Here is a 12,165-nt window from a genome sequence, read left to right as displayed (position 1 = left end):
CATGGGCCGTAGTTTGCCAACCCCTGCTCTACAGTGAGAGTCACCAAGCACATTACTGTTTGGTGCTCTACAGCCAATTCTATTGATGAAGTCTCTAAAAGACAATATTAACATACAAGGTGTGTAAATAACCCCCTCACATTCTCTCCTCTATTCCCTGTCCCCCCACCCACATGATGATGGGCTCCTTTATAGTCTTAAAAATAAAACTGAAGTTTTAAGCTTTTAGAATCTTTTCTAGCAACATCTGCAACGGGATAAAGAGGATATCCCCTTCACTATGAAGCCAGACTGCTCATAAATCGTGGAATACAAGAACATGGATGCACATGTCAGCAAACACTGGTAAACATGAAAATAAAGATGTCCACAATATTTTGGAATGGTTTATTTATTCAGCTTCAAAGATTGAATGATTGTACAAGAAGACATCAGTAAATAAAGTACCAGACATCAGACATTTGGCAGGTAAAAAGCCTCTCAGCCTTTGGTGAGCTTCTTATGTCTTAAAAGTCCTTAAGGTTCTTATAGCCTTCGACAGGAGTTAATATAAAAGTCACTTTGCTAATGCCTGCTGGAAATTCTTGCATTTAATCAGTAGTACAGAACCTTAAGTCGCTGACACTGCTGCTGTTTAAGTTAGTTTGAATGCAACAGACAAAAGCAAAGATGCATGGATTTTGCTTCAAGGAATGAATAAGAGTCAGTACTTTCAACAGCAGGTCTAACTGCATGACATACAAATTCTACAACTAGCATGGGAATAATTACTTGTATTAATACATGTAATCTTATTAATAAAGTTTACTGCTTGTAAAAATGTTTGGTTAAGAACTCAAATCTTTGAAGTTCAAAGCTCTTCACTTGAATAATTAAGCTTTGAGGTTTGGTTAAAACCGAGACTCCAGAATAAGTATTCAAGTCCCTCCCTGAATGGATACAGTCATCAAGTCCATTTCTTCAAGGCCCACTTCTGCCATGATGCCTATTAAACATATATTTTTAAAATCAGACAATTAAGTGTTTCAGGGACAGAGGAGGATAGTGGGCATAAAGTAATTTTCAGAGTAAAAAATTGTAAATGTATGTAAAAATTGTATACACTTGTATTAGATTGTGTCCCTCTCTACCCATCCTTCATATGTCACTTGCCATTTTGTAGTCCATGCTTTTCAGGGCAGAGACGGTCTCTTCACATGTTTTTGTACAGGGCTGACCAAGCACACATACACGCCAATGAAGTCAGTATACAGGAAGTTTTTAACTGAAGCTTTTCATTTCAGATCTATCAACATTTGTTTGTTTATTATTTTGCAGGTAAAAACTGTTTTCTAACATACAAAAAGACAGGACCACACTTGGGGCTGTGTAAACTAGCTTAATCAGGCAGCCCTGTCAAGAGACGATGCAAACATCTTTAAAAGCCTATCTTACACTTGACCACAGCATGATATTAAAAACAAAAAACATACAAACTTTACTTTTAAACTAAATGAAGCATTAGATACCCAGACAAAATCAATAATTTCCCAATGCGTTGCCTGATCACAAAGCTCAGACTTAGGCCAAAAAACAAACAAACAAAAAAACCAATGGGAATTTGCCTGAGTCAGGATTACAAAATCAAGCCTTACGAAGGACACGAGCGAAGCAGGTAGCAGGGAACAGTGGCCCTTCTTGGCCTTTCCTGAGTCAGACACCAATATACTTTTTAGAGGGGATATTCCACATTTAGGAGAAACAGGAAATATTTTGCAGCAGAATGATTAAAAAGCAACAGCTGTTTGAACCTGCTCAGAGGTTTGGAATGTTAGAATAGTCCTGGGGGAGATGGATTAAGGGACAGAGAAGCAGTCAAAGGTGCATGATAAATGCAATTCATCACAAGGCTATCACCACCACATATGTGGCATGTCACACACACACAAACACACACACACCTTGAAGAATTTAATTTTGAGGTCTTAGCTGAAGATTTTAAACTACAATTTAAATATAAGTGTAGCAGGACATATTTCAAGAGCGAAAAAGGCTGAAAACAGCATCTCCTTTCTCCCTGAAGAAAATCGTAACTCAATCACCATCTTTCTTGTTATCCTTTCATCAACAGGATTAATAAAAAAAAATTTTAAAAATGTATTATTCATTACATCTTCTTCCCAGCAGCTTTTACAGGTTTATTATTATTCCCGGTAGTTTTTCCATACTCATTTACATATTAAAGTAAAATAAGATTTCTGATGTTTTTAGTTCAGTAAATAGCGACCTACTTGTTTATCTCACACTCAAATATTGTTAAGCATCACAAACCCACAAAAGGCAGGATTCAGTTTTATTTCTCCATTTTCTGTTATGCCTTGTGTTACAGTCTGAGCTGAAATATCACTTCACTGATAAGGGTCATCTGGAATACCTAGTAAAACAGGGGAAGACAAGCAGAGAGTTTCTCCTAGAACACAGATTTTTAAATATGAAAAGCCAAAATGTTCAGTTCCTTAAAAGAATGTTGCCTCCATATTGTTCTACAATATATTCTTTAACTTCTCATAAGAAGAATTACTTCCTGTCTTAAAAAAAAAAAACCACAACCCTTCATACTGTGTTTCAAGGCAACAAGATTTTTTTAAAAAATCCAATATTCATAGAATCATAGAATATTAGGGTTGGAAGGGACCTCAGGAGGTCATCTAGTCCAACCCCCTGCTCAAAGCAGGACCAATCCACAACTAAATCATCCCAGCCAGGGCTTTGTCAAGCCTGACCTTAAAAACTTCTAAGGAAGGAGATTCCACCACCTCCCTAGGTAACGCATTCCGGTATTTCACCATCCTCCTAGTGAAAAAGTTTTTCCTAATATCCAACCTAAACCTCCCCCACTGCAACTTGAGACCATTACTCTTCATTCTGTCATCTGCTACCACTGAGAACAGTCTAGATCCATCCTCTTTGAAACCCTCTTTCAGGTAGTTGAAAGCAGCTATCAAATCCCCCCTCATTCTTCTCTTCCGCAGACTAAAGAATCCCAGTTCCCTCAGCCTCTCCTCATAAGTCATGTGTTTCAGTCCCCTAATCATTTTTGTTGCCCTCCACTGGACTCTTTCCAATTTTTTCACATCCTTCTTGTAGTGTCTCTCATGTTATATATGGTGAAAGATTTGCATGGTTTCTAAGCACATGAAAGAATAAAAGAATGTGCCTTCTTTTCTTCTCAGTAATAAAAAGTCCATTTCTTTCAACACCTATCTTTCATACATCTGGAATAATTATATTGTCTTGAAAAATCCAATTGTGTACTCCTCCCACAACTATCAGGCAGCTATCATCATCCTGTGTGTTGAAAGTCAGAGAAAAATTTCTACAGGGACAAAGGACAATCCCAATTTGTGCCATACCATGAGCTTTCTTCTAATTTAAAATTAGAATGAAATTTCAAGCTCTTTTTCACTTGCAGAGATCAATTTCATAATGCAAAAATTCATTTTATATTGAATAAATCAGACAAGTTCTTGCTAAATAATAGCAATTATCATTGAACAAGAGTTACAAAGGGCTTAAAACACACATATTAAATATGGATTCTTTTTAAAAGGAAATTGCTATCAGCTTACACTTTACTTTCTTTTAAAGGTTGTGAGCCCTTTGGAATATAAAGAAAATCTTCCAAATGTAAGCAGAGTGTAAACTGGTGCATTGTTTCTTCCAAAATCTTCAGGCAACTCCAGTACTTTTGCTATTGCTTATGGCTTTTCCAAGCAGCAGTGATAACTGCCGCTATTTATATACCCGTGGGCAGCAGTGAAACCACCAAGCTGTCAGGCTAGTTTCACTCTGCTGCAGCTTGGAAAGCCAGGCGCAATACCACAGGAGCTATTGACTAGGATGGATAACTCAAAAAGAGGCTGAGAGGTGTAAATTAAATGGAGACAATCCTGACCATCCATGCAGCAACCAAAAGGCTCTGTATTGGAAGGGAACAAAGACAGTTCTTCCTGCATTCCAGCAGCCAGAGGGTGTGTGCACACATGGAAGGGAAGAATCTTCAAAACGGTATGATTCCTTCCAGCTGACGGGACTGAAAAGGGACCAGAGATAACAATCTGGCAGAAATCCCAGCATCCTTCCCTTGCTCAGCAGTTGGAGGCATCAACCTGTTTCGAGGGAGACTCATACAAGCCCAGGAAAAATAAGAACTCTTTTCTGGAACAATAATTTCACTTAGGACTCAGCAAAATCAGGTCTAATATATGCAATCAATGTTCAAGAGACCGTTCTGCATTTGCTGAATCCCAAGTAGGAAAGAGCCAGCACGTAAAAAACAATTATCCATTCCACATATGAGAATGTTGGGAGTTTACCTGAAAAGGGAGAGCACAACTTTATGCTACCCCCACCCGCCATGGCTGTACTGTTATAAAAACATCTGTCACAGGATGTGGGAACGTTATTCCTATTGCTTAGCTAAGGAAAGCTACAACAAACTGATAAACCCTGACCTTCAAGATTTTGAATGAATAAGCTCTGGCTTAACCTCTGCTTAGAGTTTATTCAAATCTTTGTCATGAGTTTAAAATCCTCTACTAAATCTACATTAGTCAGAGGATTGGGGGAAGAGGGAGGTAGAAGAGAAACAAACCAATAGACCAAATAGGTTGCAAGGACCTGAAGAAGCTCTTTGGTTTTATTTGATAACCATGCTGGTAACAGCTTGTTTTATGATGACATTAATTTAAAATGGCTATGTGGCCAGACATAATACAATGAGGGGGGAAGTCACTATCCAAAACAGCTTCTCAACATAAATGCTCCCCATGCCCCAATATTTTAGTGTTAGATATATTCTAAATAAAAGTAAGCTTTTACATTAGTCATCTTTAATTCACATTTTGATTATGGAAAACCAACAGAGAGGAGGCAGAGACCTTTTAAGCAGTATGTTTAGTTTTGTTTTTTTTTAACTAATCACACATGGCAGATGCTTGCATTCTATAATTGTTAACGAAATCTAGTGATTAAAAATAACTTATTAGACCAGAAGCTTCCCTTCAGATTGGGTGTCTTACTGTTCTATGGAAGCAAAAGTCTCCTTTTGTACACACTGTAGTCTGGAGCTATTAATGTAGCAGTAGTGAAGGATAAACGGGCTCCTCTCGGCAGGCTTCTATAATGAAGATTTGTAGTCTGACAAAATAGGACAGAGATGCTGCCATTTTTCATTAGTAAATACTAACTCATTTCAAGCAACTGGTGTGTTGATACAGTTTTTACAGAGTTCTGCAGTGGGTCAGTCCCATAACGAGGAGGTTACATGCTGCTTGGCCATCTGGCAATGCATGGATTCTGGAACAACATCCCTCCCGGAAGGCCAATCTACAGCAGACATCACAAAATTGACATATTTGATCCTCTGTGAGAAAGTGTGGTAACACCAGAAGTCAGAACTCTAGGACCTCTGCACAAAGTTGCATCCGTGTGAATTCAATTTTATTCAAAATAACGTTAATAACCTATTTTAAATGGCCCTCAGAATCTGGAAAGAATTCAAAATTAATCTTAAACGCACCTGATGCACCATCTATGATGAGTGCCAAATACCACAATGCTCGCTGGCCCAGACTTCCACATTTTTAAAAATAATTAAGTTTTTGATTAACTGATATTTTAAAATGTCCCACTGAAAAGCAACTACTACACAGAACAGTGATGTGAAACATTTTAAAAGCTTTCTAAAAATGACAGCCCAACAAGCATGGTGCAGTGACTGTACTTGAAATGAATTCTGCAGCCCTATACATTGTTTCTTTGGTAAATACTGCAATAGCACCATACAGTTTTGCTTGTGCAGTTATTTCATTAGTTAATACAGACATTAAAGTTCTACTGCATCACTTTAAAACTAAATAAAGGGAGCTACTTGCTACTGGTACGGGTTCCTTGGATGGTCCAACACTCTTTCTGCAGCAACAGGGACCCTTGAGAAACAATATCAGGCTAATTAAGACCTTCAAATTTTCAAATGCTCAGTTCCTGAATGTGCATGTTTCATTTGTTCCATTTTTCAGATAGTATCAGTTGCTCTGTACATAACATAATGCTAAAACCTAGGTACCAATATAGTACTCCAACTGCCAGTCTTAGTGCACATACATTTATAAGGACCGTAATTATAGTTCTGCAGCATCTCTCTATGGATTTAAAAAGCAGCCCCACTTGTAACTAATTTACCTGTTTCACATTATAATGGGTTTAATATTAATGTGGGACTGTTAGCATTAACTTTTAAAAGTGAAAAAGCACTGAAACTTTTATATTGGGAAACAACAAATGAATTACAGGGATCTTGCAAACATCAGAACATCCTTGGTCACAGCTTAGACTTTACATCCTTGGCAACGTCCTTTTAGATTAAATTAAGCCCTTTACCAAAACAGAATAAGATTTCTGTCATTTCCGTGCCATTACTCAAAAAACCATTGTGTAGTCATTTATTCTGTAACATGATAGAGTGTGGAATAGTAGTGTCATTTTATTTCCCAAATATTTAATAGATTTTTTTAAGTTCCTCTTTAGTCACCCTGGCAAGAGTTTGAATAGGCATGAAGATTTTTTAAAAGCTTTTTCAAAGGATATTTAGAGGGGAGCATACATTTAAAAAAAATACATACTTTTATCTGAAAATATTTAACCTACTAAATATTTAACCGACTATTGTCAGGAGCAACACTAGAAATTACTGTAACTAAGATTTGAGGAAAAAATTGTGACATTAACTTTCCATGTTTGGCTGCACTTTGGGTATAGTAAGCTCACTGTTTCTTCCGTATAGTCAGTCAGTCTTTGCTTAAGATACACAAAATTAGTGAATACTTCTGAAAATCTGGCTGTAAATGTTCCTCTTTCCTTTGCGGAGAGTCTCTCATACAATAGATGAAAAGTGACTACTAAGGCCTTGATTATAAAACAAGCTCCATGCAGGCCAAACCCTGCACCTTACAGCCCCACTAACATCAATAAATCTGAATGCCTGCATGGAGCTCACTGTCCATTCAGGTTCCAAGGATCTGACCTACTTGTAAGGAGACTGTTGCCCCCTTACTAACATTCAGTGGGTGTGTTTTGGTTGGCTAGCTCCCAGTACTAAAAAGGCGGAAGCGTCGATGGGGAATCAGGACCCTGAGACTGACAGCCCCCTGAGACTGACAGCCCCCAGGAACAATGGGGAGAGGCCAATGCTTCAGGTCAGCCTGAATGACAGGGCGGGCAGGCTAATCAGGGAGTCAGGAGGCCAGGGAGGTCCTGTCCTCCATGTGAGCTGGATTTGCCTGGGTCAGACAGAGTGGGGCCGAGCTAAGGAGAAAGCAGGGACCCAAGCTAAGTTGGGGAGCGGAGCTATGCCAGATCCAGAGGGACCAGAAAAGCAGCCTGGAGAGAGAGAGCAGACCCTGTCCTGGGAGCAGAGCTGCAGCCCCAAAGCTAGAGGCACAGCCCAGAGAGAGCAGACTTACCCTGGGAGGAGAGCTGCAGCAACCAGAGCCAGAGGGACCAGAAAAGCAGCCCACGAAGCAGGACAGTGCTGGGAGCAGAGTCACAGAAGCAGCCTGCATAGCAGACCTGTCCTGGGAGCAGAACTGCAGCAACCAGAGCCAGAGGGGCCAAAGAAGCAGCCCAGGGAGCTGGAGGCAGAGCAGCAAAGACAGAGTGGTGGAGCTGGGGCTGGAGCAGTCCAGAGCTGGGTGCGGTGAGGGGGACCCTGGGCAGCGGGCCCAGCACAGGGAGATGCCACAGCCAAGAGGCTCTGCAGGCCAGGCTTGGATCGTAACCCCGACAGGGCAGGGGCGACACTGGGACGGAGGGTCCTACAGCTTAGAGCCTGAGAGTGTGTGGCCACCACCAGAACAAGTGTCCAACCCACAGCATCCCTACAGCACAGCCAGGGCCTGAGAAGGCGGCCTGGGACTTACAAGGAACAGACTGTGAACTGCCCTGACATTCCAGAGACACTGTTTGTGATGTTCCCTGCCACAGAGTGGGTTGATGTGTTTCCTTTAACCTTTCCCATTTTTCCTTATTCTTTTTTAAATTAATTGTTGATTAAATAACTTGCATTTGCTTTAAATTGTATGTAGTGGTCAGTGGGTCAGAGAAGTGCCCAGTGCAGAGAGAGTACCCTGGAGTGGGGACACCCTAGCCCCTGTCCTAGGTGATCACAGCAGGGTTGGGGGTCGAGCCCCCCAGGAATCCTGGGTCCAGCCTTGTTGGCGTTACGAGGACTCTGCCAGACAGGAGAGTGGAAGGGAGTCCTCAAGGGCAGGGAGGCCACTGGGTAAAGGAAGTGGGAGTGAGGACTCGGATCCTTTTGCTAGCCTACTTCACTGGGGTAGTGCAGAAGCCAGGAAAGTTCCCCACAAGAGCGGGACTATTCCCCCGCTTACATACTACCCATCCCATTCAATGGGCAGTGGATCAGGCTCCATGTGAGTACACTGAAACAGTGAAAATGACCGTAAACAAAACACTTTCAACTGTACAAAATAAGTGAACATAGATTTTGTTCTTTAATCCCTCACTGGGAATGGTAGGTCCTCAATGCCTCTGAAAAATCAGGCACAAGGTGTCTATGGTTGGACACCTAAAGACTGGGACACAAAATCTGTGAGAAGGTTGGCCTTACATAGAAAAATGGAATTGTAAAACCACAGACTGGCAGAGGGACTCATGGCAGGTACACCATTACAAACTATTTTTAAATTGTTTTTAAACTGGTTCAATTTCAAGTTCACAGTGTCACTTTAACATTTTCTATAACAAGCAATAAATGTTTATTACAAAATAATCAACAGAAACAGTTTGTCTTTATCCAAAAAGAGTACTGTAATAGTAACTCATAATTTTCCCAAAGAGTTGCACAAAACCAGTGTTGTGATTTTCCCTAATATCCCCCCAAACCCAAACCTCCATCCCAGTGAAAAACCAAAGGCATAAGCATATATATTCTTCCCACATAAAAAGGCACATATTTTCAGAATTGGAACCTTTTCATTTTGGATAACAACAGAAGCTCACTACAACTGAGCTCCTCCCCCGGTCTACTACTATATGTTAAGCTTGCCACTTTTCTTCCTTTTAAAATTTCCCCTTCGACACAGATACCTTACTGAATATACTAGCTTTTTCACAACTAGACAGTTACACGGTTTTGGCCAGACCCCTGAAGAGAAAAAAGAAAAATCCTGCTCTGATTTATACTGCAAGAAGAGGGCCCAAAGAATCTCAACTAAGGCACCCCCCAGCCCAGACACCAGCACCCCCCTCCCAACAGAGCCCAGCTGCAGGGCACCCCCCAGCCCAGACACCAACACCCCCTTTTCCACAGAGCCCAGCCACGTGGCACCCCCTAAATACCAGCAGTCCCCTCTCCACAGACCCGAGTCCAGCCGTGGGGCATCCCCCTCTCCACAGAGCCCAACTACGGAGCAGACACCAGAACCCCCCTCTCCACAGAGCCCAGACACCAGCACCCCCTACCCCACAGATCCCAGCTGCGGGGCAGCCCCCAGCCCAGACACCAGCACCCCCAGAGCCTTTACTCCTCACAATTTCTTACTGTCCCATCTGGGGACATGGTGTGGTGTGGCCCTGCCCTGAGCTGGGTTTCCCAGGCCCTCTCTGTCCTTGTGAGAATGAGGATCAAAGAACGTGCGGCCTCCAGCCCTGCCAGGCTGAGCATTCCGTTCACTGTGAGCTGGGCTCTGCAGAGTCCAGCAGCCCGAAATTCTGTGGGGGAAACAGGGAATTCTGCAATGGTGCAGAATTCCCCCAGGAGTAAATTACTATGTCTGGCAAGTAGGCGTCTAGTAAACACAGAACTTCCTCCCCTTTCCAAACATACACATTGCCATACTGACTCAAACCGGTGGCCCATCTAGCCCAGGATCCTGTCTCCAACAGTAGCCAGTACCAGCTGCTTCAGAAAAAAGGTGCAAAAATGCCACCACAGTAGAGCCTTGCAACCCAACGGGACCTGACAACAACATGACCCTCACAAGCTCAAGCGGAGCCATCTCTAATCACCTCCTCCTGCCCATGGGGTCAGCGCAGCACCACCTGCCTGCCTCCCTTCTGCTGGCTGCCGCCACCTCACTGCGCTCATGTGTGGTGCAGAGCGAGCGTGATGACAAGCTGCAGTGTCTCTAACTCCACAGCACACGCCATGCGGTGAGATAGCAGTGGCTGGCAGAAGTGGGGCACGGACCCCCTGTTGTGCGGACCCCCAACCAAGCCCAGGCCCCAAAGACAAGGCAGCGGTACTGGCACAGATTTGACGGGCGGGGAAGTGCCAGGGTCACTTCTGAAAATGACAACACACTTGGGACACAGGCCAGCTGTGCTTGTCTTGGGTACAGGTCCAGCTTGGACTTCCCCATAGGGAAAGTTTCTTTCTAATCCCTCACTAGTGTAAGGGTGGGTCATGCCTGGAGAATGAGTGCTTGCATCCTTACCCAAACTTTTCGCTTTTTAATTCTGATCTCATGGTACTGGATATTCTTCTTATCCATACAAAGGGAAGCTTTTTGTTTTTTTTTTTTAAAAAAAACATATGCCCTGTGAATTGAGAGAATATATTTTGTTTGGCTAGTCATTTCTGATTACGTTTGTTTTAGACTGTAAGCTTGTAAACTTTTGAGAACAAAGACTGTCTCTGTCCAGCACTTAGCACAACAAGGCCTTGATCCTGAATGAGGCCTCTTGGTGCGACCATAATACAAATGTTAATAGATGTCCATTTTCTTCTCTAATTCTGCTAAACTCTTTGCCTCAATTATATCTTTTGGAAGTGAATTTCATGGGCAAATTATGTGAAAATTTGTTTCCTTTTTTCAGTTCTGAATTTGCTCCCTTTCATTCTCACTGAATGTCCCCTTCGTCTTCCACTATGGGAAGGAACCAGAAACGCCTGATCTCTATCTTTTTTATACTGTTATTTTGTATACTTTTTTATGTCCCCTCTAATTCGCCTCGTCTCTTAAGTAAACAGTCCCAATTTTTCCTCCCACCCTCTCTTCATATAGAAGCTTTCCATGCCTCTAATCATTCTCATCTGTCTTTGAAACCTTTCTATTCCACTAATAATTTTTTAGAGAGAGCAAGAAATGAACACAGTATTCCCGGTAAGAGAGTACCATTGATTTATATAATGGCATTATAACATTTTCACTATTATTCACCATTTCACTCCTGGCTGCTGGTGCAGGGAGTGAAGGGTGCAAGACTTACAAAGCAGAAGGGGTCGATGATGGAATGCAACCCTGTATTCACACCGTACACACTACTGTAATACTCTTTGTACAAAATATGCCTTGTGAGGTAGTATTTGAAAACAAAGAACTCACTGATCAAAAATATCACGATCAAATGTATGTAGTAATATTATATGTAGAGTTATAAATATAAGCTGAAATCATGACTGAAGTGTGTTTACCAGACATATCTGGGGAGTAGGCAAACCACATTTCTCAAAGACAAAGGACAAGCTGACACGCACTTCTACTGGTATCAAAGTTAATGGGCAACCACCTATCAAGTGGCCATTCTTTGGCAAGGGCGACAGTGGGGGGAGGAAGGAGAGGCGGGCAGGAACAAACTGATCTGCATCTTAGCAAACAACAGCATGGAACCTCTTTCCTCACAAGACTCCATGATCCAACCTCACAGTGGGAACAAACTTTATCTAGGGGTAACCCTCAGGAAAACGCATTTCAAAAGAAGTACGGGACTATAAAGTGAGGGGCAAAAACATTCCACATTCTCTCTCCCTATTCATATCTTTCATTTTCACCTAAAAAGACAAAAGAAAAAATGTTTGGACTTTGGGAGAAATCCCGACCTGAAACAGGGTCAGCCCTATTGCATGGAGCATGAGGTAAGAATTTTACCTTCAATCAAGTTTTAGCACTAGAAAGTGTTATCTTTATTTCTCTTGTAACCATTTCTGACTTTAATGCCTTGTACTTGTACTCACTTAAAATCTCTCTTTGTAGTTAAATAAACTCATTTTATTCTTTTATTAAAACCAATCTAGTATTGTCTTTAAACTGAACGGTGTGGGTAACTTCATTTATGGTAATAAATTGTTGTACACTGATCTCCTTTGAGGTCCAATGGACCTAA

The 12,165-nt window shown here is 41.8% G+C and overlaps 1 protein-coding gene across 3 annotated transcripts in view; it reads right to left on the bottom strand.

Annotated features, from left to right (window-relative positions):
- The window catches only part of GALNT7 (polypeptide N-acetylgalactosaminyltransferase 7), a 111,809-nt gene that overhangs the window by 87,538 nt on the left and 12,106 nt on the right, over window positions 1-12,165 (bottom strand). The window contains exon 2 of one of the 3 annotated variants that reach the window (XM_073341646.1): window positions 2,271-2,413. The exons of the other annotated variants lie outside the window; for them this stretch is intronic. The gene's annotated coding sequence lies outside the window, so the exon portion shown is untranslated. The remainder of the gene's footprint in view (window positions 1-2,270; window positions 2,414-12,165) is intronic. 3 annotated transcript variants of the gene reach the window in all.

The sequence above is a fragment of the Lepidochelys kempii genome, chromosome 4 (assembly GCF_965140285.1).
Source record: "Lepidochelys kempii isolate rLepKem1 chromosome 4, rLepKem1.hap1, whole genome shotgun sequence".
Lineage (NCBI taxonomy): Eukaryota > Metazoa > Chordata > Testudines > Cheloniidae > Lepidochelys > Lepidochelys kempii.
This window is presented reverse-complemented; position numbering and strand designations above follow the sequence as displayed.